This window comes from Bombyx mori, chromosome 20, assembly GCF_030269925.1.
Source record: "Bombyx mori chromosome 20, ASM3026992v2".
Classification (NCBI taxonomy): Eukaryota; Metazoa; Arthropoda; class Insecta; order Lepidoptera; family Bombycidae; genus Bombyx; species Bombyx mori.
In genome coordinates, this window is record NC_085126.1 from 2,870,978 (window position 1) to 2,894,638 (window position 23,661).

At 38.6% G+C, this 23,661-nt stretch overlaps 1 protein-coding gene across 2 annotated transcripts in view; it reads left to right on the forward strand.

The window, feature by feature from the left end:
* Window positions 1-364: 364 nt before the first annotated feature.
* Window positions 365-23,661, forward strand: part of LOC105842420 (uncharacterized) — a 131,646-nt gene continuing 108,349 nt past the window's right edge. The window contains exon 1 of one of the 2 annotated variants that reach the window (XM_012695320.4): window positions 365-794. The gene's annotated coding sequence lies outside the window, so the exon portion shown is untranslated. The remainder of the gene's footprint in view (window positions 795-23,661) is intronic. The other variant, XM_012695328.4, reaches the window with a different exon arrangement.

Below are 23,661 nucleotides of genomic sequence, written 5' to 3' on the forward strand. Positions count from 1 at the left end.
GAAACTCAGTGGGGCGAGGATACTGGACGTCTTATTTTTTAGGTCACGGCGACATTAAAAAATTACACTGTTTCCATATCTATGTAACACGATGCGTGTACCACGAATATAATATGTAAATTCGTCTTCCTGATATCGTTTATTTTCATCCATCGAAATCAATATATCGCATGTCTTACTTTTTTTTTTTTTTTCGAAATACTTTTGCCAATTTTTTTTGGCCGCGGCATAGTCGCACAAAAATTTTAGAGCCTCTAACCCATAGACCAATACTGCATCGCCAGACTATAATTGTGACATTACAACCGAAAAGTATCCAATACGAAGCAAGAATTCCACAGAACGATCCATTAGTCAATCAACTGTCACGATGCGCTTATAACTCGTGTCCGTGCCATTTCTAATGCCATAATATGTAAATATTTTCATTGCGTGCGTATAAACTATTACGTAATTTTGTTTATTCGAGTATGCGGGAGCTCAGGACCGGCCATCAGCTATCGGCCTAATGTGCGCGGGCGCAGACCGACCCAGCCAGTTCCGACGGTCCCACGGCTGGCTCCCAGCATTGCCAAGTCGTCAGTAACGCGTCAACCTTTGCGGGGCGCGGACGTGACGTGTTCGGAGTTTGATTTAATAATAATAATAAGAAAAAAACAATCGCCGTGCGTTTGGAAACAGTGTTTTTGTTTGACCATTAGTGCCATACGATCTGGCGTCCGAAGCGAGTTCGCCTAAAACCATCGCTGTGTTGTTTTACACATGGATTAACGCGAAAGCGGAATGCTTTAAAGGTAAGGTTAAGCGGCCGAATCGAAAAGGGCTGTGTTTCTATGAGCTGGTTACAGAGTTGTCGTTCCTCGAGGGAGGGTCAGGGGAGCTTTTACAAGCGCTTGGCATTCTCCGGCGATCGTTTGTCAACAATTGTGCAAGTTCCGTAAAGTAATGTTGTCTATGGTTTCGCAATTTGTTTTGCCGATCTCATCGGCCTTGTCGGGCGACGTGTGCGCTGACTCGACGGAAATTTGTCATTCGAAGTGCATTAAATTATTTACTTGACTAGAACTATTCGCGGCTGCGTTGTACCAGCTACCAATTACGCACCTTCGAAAGGCTGCAACTAATCACATTGAGAAAGGTTGTTCTTGAACTTAAATAACTAGGCTGCAACCAGCTGAGTGCAAAAGTAGAGCAACGTAGAGCAAATAAGTTATTTTTAATTTATTACTCTCTACGTACGCATAAAGTTAAAAAAAATCGTAAAAAAAAATTGAATGGATATTTTATGAGAAACGCTTAACTTTCCCTAATCTCTAAGTTACTATTTCAAGGTTTCCTTGTTTTTATTGATTCGAATTTAAATTTTAATAAATTTTACTACCCTTTCTAAATACAATATTTAGATACATAATGAGACAATAGAATCTCGGTATAGACACTTAATAGAGTTCTGCTAATTGATTATTCGTGTAAGGGTTTTTACGATCGAAATTTTTATGTTAAACATGTTTTTAACTTAATGACTTTTTAATTTTGATTGATGTTATTGATTTCTCGTTAGTTTTTATTCACGGTTACCTAAAAGAGATTTTACTCGCAGTTTTAAACTACGACTAATTTTATTATGAGAAGCGCGTATGCAGGGGTTTGCCTATGCCCCTTTATCCACAGACACAGCCCACTGAGTTTCTCGCCGGATCTTCTCAGTGGGTCGCGTTTCCGATCCGGTGGTAGATTCTGCGAGGCATTGCTCTTGCTAGGGCCAGTGCTAGCAACAGTCCCATTTTGAGCCCCGTGAGCTCACCTACACGTCAAGGGGAAGCTGAAATAGCTTCTCAAGGCCATTAGCATAGGTAGGAAAAAAAAAGAAAACTATGCCCCTGGCTTTGTCGAAGCTTACACGCGACGATGACCACTTTGTAACTGTGGGGCCGTATAACCGTCAGCCTATACTGCAAATCTTTATATGTTTAAATTAGTCCGCGAAAGGAAATTCAATTTATTAAGCTCACTTCTGTTCATCATCATCATTCATTCTCCTGCCCTTCTACCATACACCTGGGTTCGGCGCAAAATGTTTTCTTCTTCCATACTCCTCTATCATATACCATTTCTTCGCTCACTTCCTTCTTACACATATCGTCTTTCACGCAATCCATCCATTTTTTTTTGTTTTTTTCTCTTCTGTCCATATTGCCTGTACTTCTGCCGCGAACAATAATGCGTTCTGGTTTGAAGCATGTCTCAAAGCGGGTAGTGGAATTCGAGCGGTGATATCTATCAACTCTAGGGACAGATCAGTCCTGGGCTCGTTCTCTTAAAGCTCGTGTAAAAAAAAAAACTTTGCACCAAAAAGCTTCGAAAGCACGGTCTTGAGAAGTTAAGACGCCGTTATTCGGAGCCAACGAAACGCTAATCCAGTTGCTATTGAACCAGCTTAATGACACAACCTCTGTTTTCGTTTCGTATGACAAAATCGTTTATATAATCGGTCCGCGGTCCGGGCTATCTGCGATCTCCGTCGTGCCAACTCTCCGTCTCTGAGGTTCGTTCGAGGCGGATGCGCGTTAGGAAAATTCAAGAGTCAGCGCGATTTGGACTGCGAATACTGGGCGTTTCGTATTTCTAGGAACCGATTTAGGCGCGTTTCTGATTGAGATTTTTTGGCGATGTCGTTTTTTCTAACTGAAATGAATCGTTTTGGGATTCAAAGTAAACTTTTGATGATGTTATTTTGTGCTTTAATAATCGTGTCGTAGCATTGTGTTTGAGTGAAGTCTGGTATGGTAATAAACTCTTCTGCACGGTGCTTCCTAGGTGCTTTTATAAGTTTCTTTGGTAAAACTTTGGTAAAAATCTTTGGTATGGTATGGTAAAAACTCTCGAAAAAAAAGGATTACTAACATTAACTAGTAATCAATTTAATACAACTAACCAGTACAGAATCGTTTGATCACTCTGTACCTATAAATCTACGGAGAAAATCATAGTCTGTACTTACTCGTATAGAATGTGAATGTCTTGATGACTATAACGAAGCCAATATGAATATTGCATTAACCACTGTGGTGTAGTATTGAAGTGTAGTTCTCGGGAAGTAGTTCGCGGATAAAAGTCGTCACGTAACAAAAAAACGTTATGTCCCTGGTTCTTGACTTTAAACAAATCTCTTCTTCTTCTGTTTCTCCACCTTATGCCACTAGGTGGGGCCGGCAAAGCTATTTTTTCTCTTCCATTCTCTTCTATTAGCGGTCATCTCAATACTCACTCCTCTCTCTCTCTCTCATATCGTCATTCACACACTCCATCCATGTCTTCTTCGGTCGACCTCTTCCTCTTTTACCTTGCACTACCATTTCCATACATCTCCTAGTCAAATGCATCTTCTCTCTACGCATCACATGTCCATACCACGCTATTAAACAAATCTGATATTTTAAATAAAACAATGTAACTTCGATGCCTTGTAAGTATTATAACATAGAAGAAATTTTGAACGTCCAATACAATTATTAATTTTTAAAACTCACAATGGAATTTTTCATAATAATTTCTTGTAGAAGTAGTCTAGTGTAAGAAGATAAGCAGAGTTAAAAGCAAATACCTTATAGGTACATTTATGAGCGAGCGATTTTTGCTCGACGCGATGTATTCGCCATGTAATACAAATAGCAAACATTGGCAGTCTTTTCTTTCATTGCTTAGATGTGCGGACGATCTCACAGCCCACCTGGTTTTAAGTGGTTAGTGGAGCCCATAGACATCTACAACGTAAATGCGCCACCCACCTTGAGATATAAGTTCGAAGGTCTCAGTATAGTTACGACTGCTCTACCCTTCAAACCGAAACGCATTAGTGCTTCACGGAAGAAATAGGCAGAGTGGTGGTACCTACCCGTGCGGACTCACAAGACGTCCTACCACCTTCCCCTGACCGCATTTTTTTGTTCACAGTCAGGTTTTGTCGAATCTATTTTTATTATTTACCGCATGTAACAACACGCGGTGAAGTGTAAAAATCGAATATTGATTTCAAAACAACATCCTTTCACATTTGACCCCAGGGCAAAACTAGTTCACCAGAAGATTCATTCCGATTAATAGCCAGTCAGGTTACAATCGTGTACCAGTATGATTATAATCAAGTTAAAAACGGAAGTTAAAGGCCACGAGAGGAAAAGGATGGCAGAATTTGGGATTAAATCTAGATTATGATAATTTTAATACAAGAACAGAAGGGCCAGGAATAAAAATTATATCAAGACTTGATGATGATGAAGATGATGACCTGAAGTTTTAAGGCCGATGGTCAAGGTCAATGTGATTGGGTGCGTTTGGTATTTGAAACCAGGCGGGCTGTGAAAGAGCTAAGAATAAATGAATTACTTCCAAGTAATTAAATCATCATCATCACCGCACGGACACGAATCTGTTTGTACGTCTATCGCGCAGCAATGGAACGAAATGTTATTTAGGATAAAGTTTATCGGTCACAGAGTAATAATCTCACTTTCAACTGAATGTGGTTACATTGAAATAATAGCGCCTGTTGAGCTGATTAAAGTTCCATTTCATCCTCATATCTCACAATTTTTACGTTCATTTTAGTTTGAAACGGAAGTGGAACTGGGCAAGACACTTATCCAGATATAAGGATGAGGGTTGGACTTACCGAACTACTAAATGGCTTGGCTTAAAAGGCAGAGTTGCGCCGGTAAGAGTAACGCCATTTATTGCCGAATATCAATGAATCGAATGAATATCAAAGGATCTGGTAGCACCTAGAACGCTTGAGAAGTACAACGCCATCTATTGTCAGATATCGGAAACACAATACTCGAAATGTGTGGAATATTCTCGATAATTATAGGGATGTGGTATCGGCTATAAAAGCGTTGCAGAGATGGCACGCAGTCAGTTAGTAATCGGAACTACTCGAAGCGAAACAGCGAATGGATCACTTGAAGCGCAGCGGAAGAAGCGGATTGAGAATTTTAAAGTGTTTGTGAAGTGAAGTGCTAATAAGGTTTTAATTTGTAATTTGGTAGATTTTTTATTTATCCCGAACCCCAGCGCGTAACAATATAATAAGGAACGCTGGAACAAGCTCGATGCATTTGGCCAAGGACAGGGAAAGGTGGAAAAGAATGGAGGAGGCTTTTACCCAAGAAGGGGGTCACATAACAAAGAAAAGCAAGAAATTCCTAATTTATAATCTGATTTATATTTCAATTGCTAAGCGGAAATAAAGTTATAATAATAATAATATACGCTGTGATATTTAGTAGCCTCTTTAACCACATAACCGTGTTCCGTGAGTTGGATTCAATAAAGCGCACAATATCTTTATGAAGGAGTTCCACTGCATTTTTCACGTTTACCGGACGTTTTATAATTACTTAATAAAACAAATCTGAGGCGAGGTTATCAATTAGCATTTTATAACGTTTCCGTTCGACTTAACTAATAAAATAACGATATTTATTCTTGTTTTTAAGTCACATCCTATGGATTTCTTGTAACTAGAGGTCCCGCAGTAGTCGAAATTCGACTATAATTAATTGGAATTGTAAGTTTCTATTTGATTGTATTGTATTGACACTATTATGATTGTATTTTATACTTCTATAATCACAAACACCAAGACCACAGTATAAAAAATATTAACAAACAATATTTAATCTATTCTCAATTTGACAACAGACGTCAAGAACAAAAGTTTGACAATAAATAGTATGCATGCATGTGTGCGTCAAATACATGGTATGTAGTGTAATGTTTTCTTTATTGATTTACTGTATCTTTTATACATTATTTAAAAAAAATATTAGCATTGTGCACTTCTTCTCTATTCTCTATAAGCGTGGAAAATTTCAAACTCCTCCGTCCGCGCAATTTTCGTAAAAAGGGATACAAAGTTTTTGCTTCACGTATTAATATATAGATTCTTGTAATAAGCGCCTTAAAGTGTTACGGTTAGGTTTTAATCTTGTGCGTAATTACGTTATATTGTTTAACAGTGATTGCTGTTTAAGTTGCACATAGAAGCCTGTAATTTCGAGGTGTTTGTTTGATTATAAATAAACTCGGGCATGGCCTAATTTTCCTACCTTTACTGATAGCCTTGAGAGGGTATTTCAGCTTCGCCCTAACGTGTAAGTGAGCTCAAGGGGCTCAAACAGGAGTGTTACTAACACTGGTCCTAGCAAGAGTAGTGCTTCGCAGAATCTACCACCGGATCGGAAACGCAACCCACTGAGAAGATCCGGCGAGAAACTCAGTGTATATGGGTTAATTCGCTCGTCGAGCCCTTCGTCACAAGCGACGGGTTCGACGAGGACGGTGACCGGTGCTTGTGGTACCTAAAAGCACCGTTAATGGATCGGGAGGATCCGTAGTGACGTGTTTTGGGCGACGTCGACTATTTACCATTCGGTCTACAGGATCGCATATGTAATTCCCAGCGGCCACGACAAGCTGGTTCTTATATTGCGACTATGCATGAAATAGGCTTATCTGAAACTTTAAGCGCACATTTTGTTGTTCGTTAATGATGTCTAGGTCAGAAATCGTCCTGAAGGATCAACAGTATCTGTATCACAAACAGTTCCCGAGGTTTCCGGAATCGTATTATTGTTGTTCTTGTCCTTGTCTCTTGTAAGTGGTTACTGTCGCCCATGGACGTCAGCAATGCTAAAAGCAGATTGAAGCCGCTGCCGCTGTCAAACTGCTGTTTAAAAAGTGGTTGCGTGACAGGTATTTGCAAGATGGTAACGTTGGGCGGACTTACAATCCTACTTTTGCAAAGCTAGTTAAACATAATCCGGTTAAGCGGTAGGCAGCGGCTTGGCTTTGCCCCTGGCATTGCTGACGTGCATGAGCAACGGTGCTCGTTCTGCCTGCTCGGGCAAAAATAAATAAAAAATGCAAGTCATTCTCGTCTCTCGGTCCTCAGCTAAAACATCCCCTTAACTAACCGTGTTTCTGCTCACAAAATACAAAATTATGATTCTGTTGATATTACATTTATTCCAGTTTCCGTCTCCGCACATCCGAGTCGCGATGACGTCATCGCTAATCGATTTATTCATCACGACTTATAAAACAAAAAACACGTTGCTGGAAACCGCTCGCGTGTTAAGGACGACGTTCCTAACCTAAATGTGTGCGAAGCGAGACTATATCCGATTAGTCGTGAAATCTAAACAGTTTTATCGTTTTTAATAACCGACGTATTCAGAATTTCGCGAAACGTACATTTTATTACTTAACTCTTCGACAAAACCGACACTATAAAGCGATTGGTGATTGAGAGAGAAAAAGAAAAAAATTTGGCGGAGTTTGTTTCGAAGGTTCTTTTTGGAATAATTTTGTTTTTTTTTTTTTTTTTATTGCTTAGGTAGTGGACGAGCTTTCGGCCCACCTGGTCTTAAGTGGTTACTGGAGCCCATAGACATCTACAATGTAAACGCGGCCACCCACCTTGAGATATAAGTTCTAAGGTCTCAAGTATAGTTACAACGGCTGCCCCACCCTTCAAATTGAAACGTATTAATGCTTCACGGCAGAAATAGGCGAGGTGGTGTTACCTACCCGTTGCTAAGTAAATCTTCGAAATCGGTTCATCCACATCCGAATCATACATTAGACAAAACGAGTGAGACAATGTATAATTTGACCCAGAATTGAACTTCTAATCGCTAATGATTGAGGTGTTTCTGTGTTTATCGCATCAGCCTCTTCGAGGTCGCCAACAAACTTTCATCATATGCATTTACGATCCGAATTGTATTGCGTATTTTCCTGTAAGTTGCAAATCATTATAACTGTATTACGTATTCATGTTAATGGCAATGGCGTACATCCTGAGTGTTACTAGGTCAAAAATTTTTTTATACATTCTTTAAATATAATTTTATATAGAGTTTCTGTAAATAAAAAGGGTTGTCTGGAAGAGATCGCTTTTAACGATAAGAAAGCGAATGGATAAATATATCTGCTTGCTGATTGTTTTTTTTTAATTCTGTTTTTGTGTGTTGTTAAGTATATTATCTTTCTCTGTCTCTCTCTCTCTCTCTTACTTTCTCTTATTTTTTTTAATGTTTAAATCAGTACGACTCTTGCAACTAATTGTATTTTAGCTGCTATTTAAATCTATTGACAGCTTAGAAATTAAAGTAGTTTAAAAAGAACTCTAAAGCAACTAGCGAAACTGACATTTTATTTATTTAATCCTGTTGCTTCTCATCAGAATATTAGGAAAAACTAATATGATGATTGTACGGTCATTGGTCCTGGATAAATGTGGAAATGTGGACATTTTCAAGTTAATCAGGCGTCTTGAAGATGGTGAAAATTACGATGCAAATTTCTGTTACATAAACATACATGTATTAACATTCTGATCTAAATATAGGCATATACATACATATAGGGATAATATGATATACATATTTACGGAGAAAATAGAAGTTTTTTTGTCCCCATTTTTTATTGAGAGTTTGAAATGCATTCTTTTTAATTGCACTATGCGAAGATAACCAAGATGAAACCTTAGCATTTCTTCTGATGACCCATCAAATATTTGTTACGATTGCTCCGCTAAAACTGATATTTTTTTTATCATTTTAATGTTTCTATGTTTTATTTTTGTTCTTATTTGGGAGGCAAAACGACGAAAGGAAGATCTTCCACCCAGCGGGTGATGTTGCTCGGTAGACCGACGGTCCGAATGTTGTTGTTCGGAACTTGTATATATGCGCTTTATCTTGAAAATGTCGTAAGCTAGATTCAGGCATCTGTCAATCATCTTGCGTTGTATGATGGCTACCCGCCACACTTATGGCTATATATATTCCTATCCTGGTGAAACTGGTAAGGCCTCCGGGCCACCAGTAATCCTTCAATCATAAAAAAAAAACTTATGGCAATTAAATTAGATTGTAAAATAATAAAAATTCACTATAAAGAATATGACACAAAATTAAACAAAGCCGAAGTAAGTATTAATGTTAACAGAATTACAGATTCTTTTATTTATTAGCCGAAATCATTATCGAACGAGTTATCCAACAGAGAATTTCGATTTTAGACAGAGACAATAAATATTAAACAATCTGTGAATTTATGATGCAATGAAAAATCGCGTTTATTTCGCTTACCATCCAATAACAGATTCAAAAAATCAGGGTTGACATATTTATCAAATATTTACAAGAAGGTCGCATATATCTGTGCATGGCGTGTTTTTATTTATTTATTTCTGTAGCTATATCATCTGTTTGAAGCGAAGGAACATAATCTGTTATGTTAGATTTTGTGTGGCTCTCGTACCAAGAGACTCAGATTGGATTCCCAACCGGGGTGAATGTTTAAAGGAAATCTGAGCTTAATATATATTTTTTTACGTTTTCTGTACCTCTTACTTTAATACTATTATATTAAAAATACGATTTTTTTTTCTGTGTAAGCGTTCATATCTTAACTACTCCATCCATTCAAATATGTTGAATTTTTGTACAAAATATTTCCTCCAATACAACTACTATTTACTATTTCGGAATATTAATTTTATTCTACATAAAAACGAGTGAAACCGTGGGTAAAAGCTAATAGTATCTAAATAGTACTTAAAAGCCCTAGAGTTCGGAAGCGTTGCGTAAAACATTCTAATTACAATTTAACTATGCTATTGTCACTTTGACGTCATACCTCATAGTTTTAAAACGAATTAGATTAATATATTATTATGGTAACACATAAACTAGTAGAATATCTACGACAGATGTATGGCAACCTTAAACAGATTCGAATAAATATTTATGTCATTACCGTAAAAAGACGTAAAAGTCCGGTTTTTTTTGTCACCGCTGACGCGGGGGCAACCACCTCTTCGACATATTTGTCGATGATTAAATAAACTAAGTGAGATATGAGTTTCTTCAACTGCTTTTGTTTCTAATGTTTATGAGAATATGTATAAATGATTCTATGGATCGGCAGGGGGCGAGGTTCTTTATGAACGTAAATGAAGTTTGTGGGAGGACATTACTGACATAGTCTTTAAGTATTAAGTTAAATAACATTGCGAATGAAGGTTTGTATGAAGTCAAGCACCGAAACGTGTGCATTAACGGCCGTCTGGTGTAGTGGTAAGTGACATGGTCACTACACAAGGGGGTCGCGGGTTCGAATCCCGCCAAGGGAAGATATTTGTATGATAAATATAAATGTCCTTTCCAGGGTTATGGATGTATATTAAATATATGTATGTGTATAATAAAAATCTTACATTTATTTCCGTAATCTGGTACCTGTAACACAAGTTCTTTACGAACTTAGCACGGGACCAGTTAACGTGGCGTGATTGTTATTAAAATATTTATTTATTTATTAGTATTGTTTGTTTTTGGGGCTTCGAAAGATGCGCGAAATAATCCATTGAGTTCCTCACTGGATATTCGCAATGGGTCGCGATTCCGATCCGGTGATAGATTAAGTGAAGCATTGCTCTTGCTAGGGCTATTGTTAGCAAATTCTCTCAGGTTGAGGCCGTATGCTCACCTACCCGTCCACGTGTTACTGGAATACCAGTAAATAGGTAGGAGAAAAAACACGAAACATGTAGATTTTTTTTAAGAAACTGTAGAAACTATTTTCGAGTATTAAAATAATTTCTAATTTTAAATCTAATGTCGAGACGTTGAAAAAAAATGGTGATATATTCACCTAAATTTGCATTAACACAGAACTATGTGAGGTTAAAATTATCTTTTATCTCGTAAATCGTTTATATTCGATTTTAAATTTATTTCCTTTTAGCCTTCCTAACAATAAAGCAGATGTAGTATTTAATGTAAATTGCAAATTTTTCGGAGCATGTGATTTGATTAGATTTAAAAAAACTCTTCAAGAAAGTAATGTTTTGAACGATTTAATTACGATTTTGGTCTAATTAACAGAAGTTACTCTTGCAATATTCTAATTTAAAATATCGTAAATAATGGTTCGGCTCGACGGTTTATTTAAGTGGATACCACAACAACGTGGATACCGCTGCTTACCGCTTGTTTACCTTTATAGACAGAAGAGTATATGGCCCATTTGGTGGTGGTCGTTACCATTCATCGGGAACGATAGCAATGCCAGGGGCATAGTCAAGTGTCTGCCTATCACTGAGTGCTCTTCGCAAACCTAATTTGAAGTAAGACATGGTATAGCTCACAGGAATCTCAATAGAAGGAAGTTCGTACCGCACCCACAGCCCACTGAGTTTCTCTCCAGACCTTTTCAGTGGATCGCGATTCCGATTCGTTGGAAGATTCTGCGAAGCACTGCTCTTGCTAGGGCTAGTGTGAGCAAACTCTTTTAGGACCGTGAGCTCACCAACTAGTCAAGGTGACGCCAGACTAACCTTGAGATTACTGGCAGATAGGTACTCGCAAAAAACCCAGAATTATTGCTTCGCGGTAGAAATAGGCAAGACGGTGGTGGTATCATCCACGCGAGATCATAAAATTTACACTCAGTCAATATAATCAAATAACATCACAGTGTTGTAGTCTTTACGAGTCAGACATTAAGAACCAATTTTAATATCAATTGGATAGTGTAAATAAAATTTTTTCGAGCAGTTGAAATAACTAATAAATTGTATGTGAGAAAATTAAAAATTCTGCACGCGATCATGCTACGGTTTTTATTCAAATCGCGGTATCGAAATATTTAAAGCGTCTGGTACATTTGCTCGATACATTATTTGAATAACGTATAGTTTTAAACATGTCTACTAGCATGGCGATAGGGGTGTTATAGTCAAAACATTTTCTTCCTACCTGTACTTTGTCAGATACAATTAAAAATTCGACTTCATGTTGTCGCAAAGTTGTATACGGGATTCGTGTTGTGATGTCTATATAGACTCCGGAATTATTTTACGTAATTGGTGAATTCGAATGGGTTTTCTTTTAATAATTTTTTTATTATAAAAAAGTGTTATTTCCGATTCAAATACTTCATATTCTTTGTGGTCACGGACTGAAAGAGTTATTTCGCGGGTGTTCCGGAACTAAGTACATATATTTCGTTCCTAAGAATCCTGTGCCAAAAAATATATTTTTTTGTTAAGAAACCGCTTTTGTTTTTAATTGTACTTTTCAAAGGTGTAGCTGGAGCTGGAGTGAGCACCACAGTACCGGTTAAATTAGCTCACACTCATTCTCATTACAATAGTACATTATCTCTATAAGATTATACTAAGGGCTATGAGACGGGGGTCGGGACCGGGGTCGTATCCGTGACCTGGCCCCCTAAGAGCTAGGGGTCCCACCCGTTTTGTGCGGGGAGAGACCCAGACGTGGGGTGGCGTGCTTTGCACGCTCACCCGCAGTAGGAAGCCGGGTGATGGTAGACCGCGTTCCCCCGACCGCTCTGGGGGAAGGTGTAACGCGGCGCCATCAAAGCGGGCTCTCGGCCCGCTGAACGAGGGAACCGGTGGTCGTGTCGCTGCCGGCCGCCGGTCCGGCGTCCTTGGGACGGTGGAATGGATGTAATGTGCTCTGCGTCAACCCTGTCCCGCCGTCTCAATAGCCCCGACTGGGCTCCGGCCCGGTCCGAGGTAGGGCGCCGGTTGTGAGCGGCAGGAGTTTTTAGTGAGGTTCAACTCCCACATACCCCACCTGCCGCGCGGGTGGGGATCTGGCGATTTTCTCCTGTGGAAAAAAAAGGGCTATGAGACAATGAATCAAATGAAATTCGTCGCCAGCTAATGACATGTCAATGCTACAGGCAGAACCACTACACTGCCACGTAATGTATTGACCTTGAAATGTTCTCGACGAAAGAAACATCCAGGCATTGGAAACGAGAAATTAACAAATTAGTCATTAAATACGAAATCAAGCTGCATAATGTGCTTTAGTCGGATTCATGATACATAAATGGAAACCAACATGAATATAGACTAAAGTAAATAAATAAAACAAGTTAAACACATCAAAACAATCCTCCATAGTGCAATAATTGATTTTAAATATATGGCAACCCTGCAAAACTATCAGTGTTGCCGCTACGAAAAATAAATAAATAAATAAAAGCTGTTTCTATTTGCGTGTGCAGAAATACTATGAGCCTGTCTTGTTAGTGCCTTCGTTTTTTTATTTCAGTTCAAACGAGCGAGCTTAAAGCTCTCATTTAATTGAATGCATTTTAATGGTATTTATGTGGGTATTTATTTGAATTCAAATACAATTTAGATACAGCGTGTTTATTTTAAACTGATTTTTTATGATTGAAGACTTAGTTTTTATACCTTATACAGATGAACTAGCTCACACGTTCACTTGATATGAAGTGATTACCGAAGTTATAGAGATAACAACGTGAGTGCTGCCACCTATCTTGAGTTTTAAAGTTAATTAATTTCATAATAATAACGAAAATTCTATTTTTTTACGGGTTTCATTTTTATTACACGATGTCTTACATTCTGGTTATCATTCGTAAACAAGATCTACATAAGTGTTTATTATTAGAATTCTTATAATTAATTAGTAGTTACTTAAGGGATTCAAACATCGGCATAGTCACATAGCTCGATGCAAGTGCCCCAGTCGTCTTTTAAGCCATGACTACCTTAAAATTGCTGGATTTTTCCAATATCTCTTTGACGTATTAGGAAGTGTAAAAGTAGCCCCGGTAATCAACAAATTAAAGAGCGGAGAGAAGATGCATGTGACTAGGAGATGTATGGAAATGGTAGTGCAAGGAAGAGGGAGGGAGGTAGTGCAAGGAGAGGGAAGAGGTCGACCAAAGAAGACATGGAGTGTGTGAATGACGATGTGAGAGAGGGACGAGTGAGTGTTGAGATGACGGCTGATAGAAGAGAATGGAAGAGAAAAATTAGCTGTGCCGATCCCACCTAGTGGGAAAAGGTGGAAAAAAAGAAGATCTATTTGACGTACTTACTCGTATTTGTCAGCAGAGAATCTGGTTAGCTCTTTAGACGAGAAAAATGTTTGGAGACAGCGCCAAAGGTTTTTTTTTTTGCTATAGCCTATATCGTTGCTACTGGAACTCCTAGATATTGTAACGTTATCACCGTCTACCCTAAGGCACGAGGTTGTAGCTTCAATTAGTTTTGAAGGCTCACCGTTCATTGTAACTGTTCTGATGACTGGCATGTTTGAACACTTGCAACGGTATCCACAAGGCATTCGATACGAAGCTCTTAAACATTGTAGTGTCACTTTGACGTACTGTCATTTTGACACATTATTTGTTTAATCTGCATTTTTAGTTTTTTTATGATTGGTAGGTAATAAAGAGGCCACGAATTTCGTTCCGTTTTTCGAATTCAGATTAAAGAATTGTTTATAATAATCATCACTTGTCATTTGCTTTTTGAACTCTCAGACACAGCCCACTGAGTTTCTCGCCGGATCTTCTCAGTGGGTCGCGTTTCCGATCCGGTGGTAGATTCTGCGAAGCACGGCTCTTGCTAGGGTTCGTGTTAGCAACGTCATCAGGTTTGAGCCCCGTGAGCTCACCTACAAAGTTAGGGTTACGCTGAAATAGCCTCTCAAGGCTCTCAGCTTAGATAGGAAAAAAAAAAATGCTTTTTGATACTTTTAATAAAAAATTGTATGTACCTACCTATAAATAGTAACCTTCAATGTGTTGTATGCTGTTTTAACACCACATAACTGAAGCACAGATTTCTTTAGTGAGTCACGCATTGTCAATCCAACAACGCCATAGTCAGAGACGAACTTAAAACTGCCATAAGCGCTTTTAAAATGTTCGTAAGTACAATGTAATAACGCACACTGTAATAGCGTAGGCCGGCCTCACACGAAATAAGTTATGTACAACGATGAAGCCACATTACGCACTTTCTCTGAGCGCGATGACACTCCAAATACAATCCAAAGTAAGGGCCTGTATATACGCACTAGCAAGTCAACTTGACCCCATTGATTATCGTGCGAGTGATTCTCTTTGATCACATTTTTTTTATTGTTTTCCATGATCTCACGACTCACCTGTAACTGGTTACTACTATGTGCATTACAACGTGAAGACACTTTGAGACTTTGAGACATGAGGTCTCATGACATGAGGTCAGGATTGAAGTCTCTTGTGTGTATTTATAACACGACCCATCGTTGGGGGTTACGCTAATCACGTTGTTTCGGGATTTCAATTCTTGTGACCTCATGTCATGCCTTCCTTCATCCTGTTATTTGTTCGCAAACACATTAATAAGACTGTTTGGATTTAATTTTTTTGCGTCATCATTATTGTTCAAATTCGAAAGCGTTTCCTTAGCAACGAGACGACGCCGAACAATATCCATCTTGAGTCTAGCCTTTTTTCTCTACCTATTTGATGGGTTGGTGACCTCGCGGGCTCAACCTAAGAGAATTTGCTAACACTGGCCCTAGCAGGAGCAGTGCTACGCAGAATCTACCACCGGATCGGAATCGCGACTCACTGAGAAGAGCCGGAAATTCAATGGACTGAGTCTAGCCAATTTGATTCGCAGTATTGAACATTTTAAATAAAGAAGAAGAGGGAGAACCGTAGAAAAAAGATAAAAGATAAAAAATAGTCAGGTCCAACGAAACATTAAGCGTAATTCAAACTGCTTTTACGATTTAATGTCTCATATTTATTGTAAAAAAAAATTTTATCTGATAGAGGATGCCGATTCTACATCCACTATACCACTACCCTCGCCCACGAAATCTATATATTTATACGTGAAACGAATACTTTGTACCCCTTTTTACGAAAATTGCGCGTACGGACGAGTATGATATTTCCCACACTTATGGAGAATGTAGAGAAGGAGGTCAGAATGTTATTTTTTTTTTTATTTATGCAAAAAAAAATACATTTAATCAATAAAAAAAACATTACACACCCTACCATGTATTTGACACAACATATATCGAGTAGGTATATGTATAATATACTCTTTGTTTATCGTCAAACTTTTGTTAGTCTGTTCCAATATTAAGTGTTCTATGTTATCTATGGTCAAATTGAGAATAAATTATGATTGTTTATCTTTAATATTATTTGTCTATAATCTTGTCTTGGCGAAATCTGTGATTACTCGTATAGAAATGTGATAATCTTTGACAATAGAACCATAATAATGTTCAAACATATAATTTCAATTAATTATAATCGAATTTCGACTACTGCGGGACCATTAGTAGAACTAAATCAGCACAAAGTGAAGCAAGTCCAATTTCTACACACCGTCTCATATGATGATGCGGAATTTCAGTATTCGCCTTTCAAAAAAACATTGCAGTATCACGAATACGCACACAAAAAAATAGGTTTCAATAACTTTATAAGTCTTTTTTTTTATTGCTTAGATGGGTGGACGAGCTCACAGTCCACCTGGTTGTTTTTTTTTTTTATTGCTTAGATGGATGGACGAGCTCACAGCCCACCTGGTGTTAAGTGGTTATTGGAGCCCATAGACATCTACAACGTAAATGCGCCACCCACCTCGAGATATAAGTTCTAAGGTCTCAGTATAGTTACAACGGCTACCCCACCCTTCGAACCGAAACGCATTACTGCTTCACGGCGGAAATAGGCAGGGTGGTGGGGTACCTACCCGCGCGGACTCACAAGAGGTCCTGCCACCAATAAAGTGGACTAAGGCTAACTAAGACTTAAAAAAGGCATTACTAACAGCAAATGTTGTTTTTCATGCGTCTCGAATCTTCTATCTGTAAGGTGAACACAACACAACGTCGCGCTTAAATAAAAAAAAAAACCCTTCGAAGCATCATGTCGTGTTATACCACGGATCGTTAGTGTGGTCCCTTGATGGGATCGCGTGTTGGACATTGTAAGCTTAAGCGAGCTTTTGCAATATAATATAAGGCTACCTTTCCACTTCCAACTGATAGAGTTTAAGCTTAACTGATTTGTTTAACAAAAATTTTTTTTTGCTCCGTTGGTTGAACGAGCTCACGACCCACCTGGTGTTAAGTGGTTACCGGAGCCTATAGACATATACATATAACGTAAATGCCACCACCCACCTTGAGACATGAATCGTAAGGTCTCACTTTTAACAGTACAACGGCTGCCCCGCCCTTCCAACCGAAACGCATTACTGCTTCACGGCAGAAATAGGCAGGGCGGACTCACAAGAGGTCCTACCACCAGTAATTACGCAAAGTATAATTTTGCGGGTTTAATTTTTATTACACGATGTTATTCCTTCATCGTGGAAGTCAATCGTGAACGTTTCATAAGTACGTATTTCATTGGAAAAATTGGTACCCGCCGGCGGGATTCGAACACCGGTGCATCGCTATGTGCGAATGCACCGGACGTCTTAAACCTTTAGGCCATGATATAACATGAGCAGCCTGAGAAAGTTTCCTAACACTAAGCCTAAAAAGAGCTAAACCTACCGCCGGATCGGAATCGCGATCCACTAAGAAGATGGGTGAGAAACTCAGTGCACTAATAGCGTAAAAGAGTAATATCAGAGAATTAGCCCTTAAACTCTCGATCTGCCCGAAATTTGAATAATTGAGTCGACTATTATCAAAGCCGGCAATCTGACTTTTGGACAATGATTGGTAAATCAGAAAAACGAATTTTTGACTTTGTATTCCATTGGCAGTCACAAAACTCTTCGGAACGACATCTTAGATAAATAACAGGTTAACTATTAACCTTTATTTAATGCAGGTTTTGAACCGTATTCTTTGAAGGAGACGATTATATTCAAATCAATCTGTATTGACATATCAATAAAAAAATTTTGTTCAAATGCACAGATTGCCATCTTTGATAATAGACGACTCAATTATTCATCCTCTTCTAACGCACTGGGCTAATATGCGCTAGGGCTTATAATAAAAATTAAGTTCAAATTTGTATAGCTTCTAGCTGATGTTATGTTACCAACTTTTTCACACCTAACATCTAATATTTATTTGCCTAACATTCGTTCATTGAACTCAGAGATTGGAGATATTTCCACGACCGAAAATAGACTTTATTTCGCAGTGTTTAAGATACAATGACAGCAAAGTAAAATTCGATAGTTGTGAAACTACAAAGTTCGCGTTGCATTGACTTTGAAGTGCTGCTATCGGAATATAAAGCGTAAATTGTATTCTATAGGACATATTATAAGTTGAATAGAAACCGTGTTAATATTTCTAAGTAATTTGACACATTTTACGAACGCACGTGACGATTTATTGAATGGTTTCTATCGATTGAAATTTCATTCACAAAAAATAAAACAATGTCTTGATCTGAAATTCATAAAAATGACGTTTTTTTTTATTACTTTGACACCGTTCGACATTCAATACTTACAGTCACTTACCGGCATTCTTAATTTATTATGAGAACAATTAGCTAGGGTACATCATTTTAATATTAAAATATTCTGTTAAATATTTATGTTAAAATTTATTGTGCACTTTCCGTCTGTGTGTTTTCACTTTATATCGCTTGAGCGGTCTTTAGAGGTGGGATAAAAAGTAACTTATATAATTTCTCGATATAATTTCTCTATATTACCGAATACCGAATTTCAAATCAAAATCAGTCGTGTGGTTTGGACGTGAAAACACGACAGAGCTACTTTCGTATTCATTATAGTAGTTACGATAAAGGTTTCCTTTAACCCCTGATGTTACCGGAACCCGGGAGAACCAGAAATTATTTGTCGATCTCTGTCGCGAGACATTTAAGCTTTACGGCTTATCTGGATCCCACTTTTCAAATTGAATTGAAGCCGAAACAAAGAGGAAATCTACCACTGCGGGTTTACGCACCCCATCATAAATAATTACGCTTTCTAAATGTTGGCTGCTATTATATTTCTTTCGTTGTACAGGGCAGGATTGATGGTACAAGACCACGCGGGAGGTCTTTAATGTGGTGGGTCGACCAAATTAAAACTGCAGTGGGAGGTCTTTTAAATGAGTGCAGTAGAATGGCTTCGGTCAGGGAGAGCCTACTGAGTTTCTCGTCGGATCTTCTCAGTGGGTCGTATTTCCGATCCGGTGGTAGATTCTGCGAAGCACTGCTCTTGCTAGGGCCACTGTTAGCAACACCTCCGGTTTGAGCCCCGTGAGCTCACTTACACGTTAAGGCGAAGCTGAAATAGCCTCTTAAGGCAAAAAAAAGCATGGAGAGAGGGCGGGACATCGTGAGAGGCATCAAGTCTGCCCTTCCAACACTACATGACGATCACGACGATTCTGTTAAGAGTGACAAGATTGAGAAGAGGAATTATATTTCTACACCGTGTTACGTTATCCCTAGGTTGTAACAATTTGTGGATATTTGTTTTGATTATTTTTCTATAAATATTGATACCTGCTTGCGGGATTTGAACATAGACACAGTCGCATCGCTCAATACAAATGCACCGGACGTCTTATCCTTTAGGCCATTATAAGATAGTTCTTCAATTAAGTAATTAAGCTATGAGACTGTTTATAATACTCTAAATATATTTTTAATATTACTCTTTCGTTACTCTTTCGGTCACCTCATTCCAGAGTAAAGTAAATTGAGACATTAATGGTTCCGACACTGATTCCAGTAGCTTTAAAATAACGGTTCCATAAATCAATATTGTGTGGTTACATCGTGCAAAAAACGAATATAGCTTAATGGCGAATGCGGAGTTGTATTTGAGGAAATTCGTGAAAAAAGAAGCATTGCATTTGGCTTTTGAACTTAAAATTTCCACCGTAGACACAACCCACTGAATTCCTCGCCGGATCTTCTCAGTGGGTCGCGATTCCGATCCAGTAGTAGATTCAGCGAAGCACTGCTCTTGTTAGGGTTAGTGTTAGCAATTCTCTCAAGTTGAGCCCGTGAGCTCACTTACCCGTCCGCGTGAAGTTCGAATATCCCCTTAGGCTACCAACGATTAGGTAGGGACGGGTGTTCATTATCTCTTATCATTTACTTTGAAACACATGGTCGTGGTCTCAACTGTATAAAAGCTGTTCAAACGGAATATGTTACGAATTCCATCAATCAGATTTCACGGTGAGAACCAGCTGTTTGGGACACATGCTCGTATCGGGCACGTGCTATTTGTGAATGTGCATTGTCTGTATCTGCGCGTGTTGTAACAGATGCTTACGCTTTTGTGTGGGGTCCACCCACGGTAGAGGGGTGTCGACCAGGTGTGTGACGCCATTAGATGCTTCTTCTAATGACTTTTAAGATTTGCGCAGATTACAAACCTTTCTAAGCTTATTTTTTAAATTGTTACATTAAGTTCGTTACAATCCTATAATGGCAGCTTTTTTTCAATGAGCTTCTGCGGACCTCTAAAAATTTCTAAATAAACTATATGCTTTTTTTTCGGAAATATTCGTGATGGGTACAACGAAGCAATCTTTCATGTCATTGAACTATTCAAGCACTGTTAGTTTAAATTCGTAGATAATAGTTAGTAATAGTTATGGATCAATGTTTTCAACGAAATTATCCAGACTTCAGTTAGTTTGATGTATAAAATCTAATCTATTCTTCTTCTTCTTCTTGCGTCGTTAATCCTCAGTGCTGAGAGTCGTGGCCTCCTCTAATAACTTTCTCCTGCATCATTTTGCGCCATTCCGGCTGTGTGTATACCAACGTGGGCTGAGGTATTGAGAGTGGAGCGTATTTAAAATAAAAAATTAAGCGTAAAATCTAATCTTTACTATATATAATCTATGAGACAAATGCATTAACCAACGGCATGTCCGCAGTGCTTGGTTAGACAAATAGTCATACCTTCTGCCTTCTAAAGTAGGATTTCGATCGGCGATTTGCGTTAGAGTAAGCAATTTTGACTTGTCCTGATAAAATACAGACGAATGGAGAAGGGTTAATTTATATAAAAAAAGAGGAAATAATGATCGTAGTTATCTTGAATTCTAAACAAGAAATTACTTTAGAATCGCAACATGATCCTTTGGAACGGGTCTTATCTACTGAAGAATGTGGAGTGCAATGCTTAATGCATCCTTGTAATTAATTATCGAAGGAAAATGTAAATTATTTATTCATGACATGGCTCAATAATTTTTTATATTTTATTATAATTTATTAAGATCATAATATGTGTCTGGTTATCATTAAAATTTGTATCTTGTGTTTTTAATTTATTCGTTTACATGTATTATAATACTTATTATGAATGCAGTCAATGTTTAATTTCACATGACTTGTAACTAGGAGATCTATAGACATTTATTTCAGTAGAATAGTGAAAAGAGCCTGAGTAGTAAAAATTTAGAAGAAATAACTACGGGAAATGCTCTTTCAATTTGACTTTAATATGTTATACAAATGCTTGCTAATAAATGATTGAGGAATATACGACAAAGGGAAGATTTTCCACCGAACGGGTGATATTGCTCGGTAGACCGACGGTCCGAATGTTGTTGTTCGGAACTTGTATATGAGTCGTCTATTATCAAAGGTGGCAATCTGTGCATTTGGACAAAAAAAAAATTATTGATATGTCAATACAGATTTATTTGAATATAATCGTCTCCTTCAAAGAATACGGTTCAAAACCTGCATTAAATAAAGGTTAATACTTACCCTGTTATTTATCTAAAATGTCGTTCCGAAGAGTTTTGTGACTGCCAATGGAATACAAAGTCAATAATTCGTTTTTCTGATTTACCAATAATTGTCCAAAAGTCACATTGCCGGCTTTGATAATAGTCGACTCATATATGCGAGCTTATCTTGAAAATGTCGTAAGCGTGATTCAGGCATCTGTCAAATATCTTGTGTTCTGTGATGGCTGCCCGCCACAATGATGAAAACTCTTGACACTGAAATATCTCCTGGAAGTTACAAACCATTTTCCAAACATCGTTATGCTTTGCCAACGCTTACAAAAACACAGCCATCATTAGGAATTCAAGTGTACATCTTGTATGACTTACGTAATTATTGAATGAAGCATTGTGATGCATTCTCGTTGCATAATAGCGTGGTAACTGTGACATCCATATGCGACATAGGAATTATATTTTTCGAACGTAAATTGGCAACACCAGAAGCGCTCTCGGCTGTATAGAATTTGGCGGGAAAATGAAGTAAATTTGTGTTTTTTTTTTAATTTTAATCTCAACAGATTTGTTTCAGGTTTTTGTATAATAATAAAATTGAAAGAATACTAATCGTTTTAATTTGAAAAAGTACACAAATCGAAAATTGGAGTAACTGATATATTTTTCAAAAATGTCTGTTAAAGTACTAGTTAAAATTTCAGTATTGTTGTTAAAGTTTCCTTCAGACTGGACGTGTATTAAGCGACAATTCAATTTGATGTTTGTAGTGTAGCTAATAAGAGCACTGTTTTTACAAATTTTGTCGTATTGGAACATTGGCCAGTTTAAAGAGATCTAAGCGTCCATATGATCATCAATAACTAAAATTATGTAGACGGTGGTCTCTAGGTGCGAAACAAAGAAACTTTATCGTCCCTTAGTATTTTACACAATCGCTCTAAATTTTCAATCTCCGAGCTTCGCATCCGAGTAAGATTCTCAACAATCTGCTGCCAGAGGATCCTCGGCTACTTAAAGTCGTCTTGGCCTAAAAGATAAGACGTCCGGTGCATTCGTATCCAGCGATGCAACGATGTTCGAATCCCATCTACCGCTTAGCTCGTACTCTCAAATCGGATACGGTAGTAACTATGCCCCCCCTCGTAGGCCCCTCAGGCCGACTCGCGGCGTTCAATGATGACGAAAAAGCAGAGCTACTGGCCGATACATTGCAAACCCAGTGCACGCCCAGCACTCAATCCGTGGACCCTGTTCATGTAGAATTAGTAGACAGTGAGGTAGAACGCAGAGCCTCCTTGCCACCCTCGGATGCGTTACCACCCGTCACCCCGATGGAAGTTAAAGACTTGATCAAAGACCTACGTCCTCGCAAGGCTCCCGGTTCCGACGGTATATCTAACCGCGTTATTAAACTTCTACCCGTCCAACTCATCGTGATGTTGGCATCTATTTTCAATGCCGCTATGGCGAACTGTATCTTTCCCGCGGTGTGGAAAGAAGCGGACGTTATCGGCATACATAAGCCCGGTAAACCAAAAAATCATCCGACGAGCTACCGCCCGATTAGCCTCCTCATGTCTCTAGGCAAACTGTATGAGCGTCTGATCTACAAACGCCTCAGAGACTTCGTCTCATCCAAGGGCATTCTCATCGATGAACAATTCGGCTTCCGTACAAATCACTCATGCGTTCAACAGGTGCACCGCCTCACGGAGCACATTCTTGTGGGGCTTAATCGACCAAAACCGTTATACACGGGAGCTCTCTTCTTCGACGTCGCAAAAGCGTTCGACAAAGTCTGGCACAATGGTTTGATTTTCAAACTATTCGACATGGGCGTGCCGGATAGTCTCGTGCTCATCATACGGGACTTCTTGTCGAACCGCTCTTTTCGATATCGAGTCGAGGGAACCCGCTCCTCCCCACGACCTCTTACAGCTGGAGTCCCACAAGGCTCTGTCCTCTCACCCCTCCTATTTAGCTTATTCGTCAACGATATTCCTCGGTCGCCGCCGACCCATTTAGCTTTATTCGCCGACGACACGACTGTTTACTATTCTAG